Raw genomic sequence first — 4,894 nt, 5'->3', positions numbered from 1 at the left:
CAATGCAATCACGGACAAAACGCTCTATTTGAATATCCATACCAACCCACCAGAAATTTTCTCTACACTTCCTTTTCAAAGCAGACATACCTCCATGTCCTTCATGCAAAATTTTTAACAACCTTTCTCTGATACTGATAGGTACTACCAACCTGTCTCCTCTTCTGAGTAAATCATCAATGACATTCAGTTCAGTCCAAATCAACTTAAAAGGCAATAGATCTTTATGTGCTCTCCATCCCTGTTTATCTGACAAAACATCCCGAACTTTGCTTAAAACTTCATCAGCATTTAAAGCATCTTTCCAATCTGATAGACTGATGGCACAACATACATCCTCCACCTCAGCAACAATCCAATCATCTTCCTTAAAATCCTGTCCAATATCTAAAGGTAACCTTGATACACAATCAGCATTAACATTCTTTGCTCCAGGAATGTATTTAATATCAAATACCTGTTGGCACACAAAGTGTGTGAATATCTTTATTCGGTAAAATTGCTCACCATAAAAGACAACAATATACATTTTTAAAATACATTTCATCAAGTTAATAATAGCAAAGAACAAGGGATAACCATGATTAAATATAACAGGGCACAGTCAACAATTGATAAAGACCACAGGCAATAATACTCAGGAAAACTCTAAATAGAAGACTTCAGTTAACTCCACTCCAGTTAGTTAGTGACCTGGCATTCATTCCCAGAATTCTTGATCTAATAAGCCAGGCACTACTCAAAAACTTTGCCACCCCGCATATCAATGAGGTAGATGATGAATCCGTTGAAATCACTCGTAGGGCCGAACGATGGCACCTCAGCCCCAGCCCTCTACAAACAGGTTTCAGCCAGTTTTTCCGAGCCACTTTATACGCGGGGCAGGCAAAAAAGAGGTGGGCCACAGTCTCTTTGGGAGCCGCACAACCGGGACATGATCGTGAGGGGCCAACCTGGTTGGACCATCTTGAAGTAAATTCATGAACCGGGAGGGTCCCATACCTTAATTTTAAATAGAGGGCCCTGTCTAGCGGCTTGGTTATAAGGTCAAAGAGGGGTTCCAATTTTCTGGCCCACTTAAACTCAAGGAAACACTCAGTAAGTGAGCCCCCTGTTATACTGCGTGTTGCTTCGGCCTGAACCCAATCCCAATATAGTTTCTTGATCACCATTTTGGGCGGGGGAGCTTGGGTCTCCCATACATCTCTCAAACCCAGTTGTGAGACTAATTGCCTCACATTTTTCAACCAGCCAATTTTGTTTCCGGTATCAAGTAAAATTAGGTCGTCCAGCCCTTCGGCGTATTTGGCCAGCTCCTTAGTCCTTCTTAAGCGGACCCAAAAGAGCAGTGGGCGCAGCCTCACTATATCCTTTAAGGCTCTTCTACCAAGGTCTAACCGCAGGGGGATCAGCGGGGTAGAGACAGGGAGGGCCACCACATCTCTCAAAAACTTATTTTCTGCTAAGGTTAACTCATTAACATTGTCGAACCCCCATAATTCGGAGCCGTATAATGCAGCCGGGAGTATCTGGCCCTCATAAATGGCCATTACCGGAGACACCGGTTTACTAATTGATTCCCGATACTCTCGCAGGGTCACCCCCGATACTCTTTTGTGGCCTAATATCATTTTAGCCAGGTGATCCTTCCAGGTCATTCGGCTATTTATCCGGACCCCTAAATAGTCGAATGCATCGACCAGCTCCAAGGGGGCCCCATTAAGCAAAAAATTGTTTTTAAAATTTTTGGAGGGCGAAAAGGCCATCAATTTGGTTTTGGTAGTGTTGATGGTTAGGCCTCTGTCTGTACAAAATGAACTGAATCGATGCAAAAGTTTTTGCAGGCCTATCGGGGATTTAGCTATCAGTAAGGTGTCATCGGCAAAGAGCAGAGTCTGAATCTTTTCCCCCGCCAGGGTTGGAGCATCCGTCTCTTCTCCTCTCAGGTGGTCCACCACTCCATTCACAAACAAGGAGAAGAGGGTCGGGGCCATAACACACCCTTGTCGGACTCCACTCCTCACTGGTACCCTATCTGTCAGTTGGCCCTGGGTACCCCATCTGATCCTTGCATATGTCCCCTCGTGGAGTCTAACAATTAGTCTCAAGAGTGAGCCAGGGAAACCCATGCTTTCCAGGATCTCCCACAGTTTAGCACGAGGGACCAGGTCAAAGGCCGTCTTGAGATCTATGAAGGCCATGTACAGGCTGCCCTTCTTGATGGTAACTGCCTTCCAATAGATCCCAAATAGACGAAAGACCTGGTCCATCGTGCCCACCCTCTGGCGAAATCCAGCCTGGAGATGAGAGAGAATACATTCCTCCTCCATCCAGTCGCCTACCCTGGAGATAATGACCCTGCCAACCACTTTCTGGACTATATCTATCAGACTAATCGGTCTGTAGTTGGCAGGGTCATCTCTTGCCCCCTTCTTGTACACTGTGACCACCTCGGCACCCTTCCATGAATCAGGCACGGGGTGACCCCTTACTATCAAATTCATTATAGTAGCTATAAGATTGGCCCAGGCCAGGGGTTCGGCGATCAGAAGGTCCCCAGGGATCCCATCCGGCCCAGCCGCCTTCTTAGGGGTCAAGTTTTTGATTGCTACCACTACTTCAGAGGCTGTGAAAGGACGTTCAATCACCTCGCCGGGTTCCCCTCCCTCCCCACAGGCAACCATGGCACCAGTTGTGACTTCACTACCGCCATATAGAGCTGAGAAATGATTGAACCATTGATGGCTGGTTATATGGGTTGCTAAAGGCTGGGATTTACCCTGCCTAGCTCTGTTGATTAAATCCCAAAATAACGTCGTATCCCTCTTGCTCACAGCGTCTGTTATGTCCCTCCAGTGCTCCTCCTCCCAATCACGCTTTGCCAGTGCTATTGCTCTCAAGTAATCCTTCCTGGCCGCTCTAACCAGAATAGGATTCCTTGAGAGCAAGGCAACTGTCAATCTTTTCCTTTTCCCCTTGCAGTCCGCCGAATACCACAGATTGCTAGAGATGGGCGGGGCCCTGTTCGGTCTACAGCTTTTTCTTTTAGAGATAAAATAGTGGCTCACTTGGTCTATCATGCCTTTATAAGCAAAATCGAGGCTAAGGGAAGGGCTCGGAACACTATCATGCTCCCGTTCCATTGCCTCCAAATCCCGGTGCAAATCTTCAATGGCAGATTTAATGGTCCCTAATTGGTCTACATTTAACTGAGCCTTATCCCATTTCAATCTACGATTATTTTCGTAAGGGATGATCTCTTTGGTTATTTTCAATGGCGCACTCGCCCCCCTCTCTTTACTTTTGCCCCATTTAAACTTGCTGCATAGCGGGTTATGGTCACTATCCAGGGTAGGTACCACCTCCATATCGATAAGGTCAGACCACATACTAACACTCATTAAAATATAATCTATTCTGGACGGGGCCGTGAGCCTGTTAAAGGTCATTGCACCGGACATATCAGACAGGGTCCTACCATTGAGGGCTCTTAAATTGTGCTCCCTGGTAAGGGCGTTCAATTGGATTGCCCTAGCAGACCATTTCCGAATGGGGGGTACTGTCAAGGGTGGGATAGACCACCTGGAGTCCTCCTCCTCAGTGCCTAGGGGATCATCTCCAAGAAGGGGTTCGTACGTACAATTAAAATCACCACCCACCATAATTCTGGCTGCAGGAGGACAACTAGCTAGAGCAGAATCTAAGCTCATTATGGTTGAAGAAGTATTATCCCCCGCAGCCCCTCTAGCATACACATTAAAGAGTTCAAGCCTAATCCCCTCAATGTGGCCCCTAGAAGAGAGGTGCATTATATCATTACACTGAGGGTCATTGGAAACCATGTCCCAGTCCAGATCGATTCTTATCCAGACGAGAAGACCTCCTGCTGGTCTACCCTTCCCTCCACTTATCGCAGGGGAAAAGAAAGTGGTATAACCAGATTTGTCAATTGGTAACAGACACCAAGTTTCCTGGAACAGGCAGACATCGAACTTCTCGATGAATGCATGCCATTCAGGGATGTCTAACTTCCTTTTTAGCCCAGCTACATTCCAGGATATCAGATTTATTACTTGGCGCCCCTTATAAACTGGAGAGGGCCCGCCCATATCCACCCCCCCCATATCCATACTATTCATACGAATATTACCCACACAACTAAATTGCCTAAGGGGTACAGTGCAATCAGCAGTAATGGACATACCCAAGGCAGCAAGAGGAGCCATATTCGAGTGGATGCTGATCTTATTAGCGTCGTCTGGGGTGACCTCCTGGCTGTTGTCACAAATACTTCCTACTTGCTGGGGAACCACTCCTGGTCGACCACAACCCTCCACCTGAGCCTGTAAACATCAATCGCAGTCCTCCATACCAGAAAGCTGCGAGAACCTATTGTAAGTATCTAAAGGGGTGAAGGGTCTAAGATGCTCCATTGCACTATTATGGCTTGGGTAATGTCTCTGTGGTATCGTAGTCCAACCAAACTGACCATTGGACTGGGAGGGATACTGGCCATGTAAGGGGTAGGTACTATCGTAGGCAAACTGAGGATTGGGCCTCGGGGCGTAAGACTCTTCCCGTTGGTTGGGGGGTATGAAACCGGCCTCGGGTAAAAATAGGTTAAAGGCCTAGGTGTAATACAGTTTCCCCCTCCTACATATGGCCAATTTAAAATGTAGTCTACTGCCCGTGGATCTCTAAAATTGACCACCACTAAATCCCCTTCAATGTCTTTCCGTTTGTTGCCCAACCAAGGGATCCGTCTAACGTGTACAATATCACCATCCACATTTGGGGCTATGGGCCTATATGTCCTCAACCAATGAATTATTTTATTTTTCAATTGGGCGTAACCCTCCTTCTTATTTTCTGCTAGTGGGGGAACCCCGGTCAT

The sequence above is a fragment of the Lissotriton helveticus genome, chromosome 2_1 (assembly GCF_964261635.1).
Source record: "Lissotriton helveticus chromosome 2_1, aLisHel1.1, whole genome shotgun sequence".
NCBI lineage: Eukaryota > Metazoa > Chordata > Amphibia > Caudata > Salamandridae > Lissotriton > Lissotriton helveticus.
Note: the sequence above shows the minus strand (reverse complement) of the source record.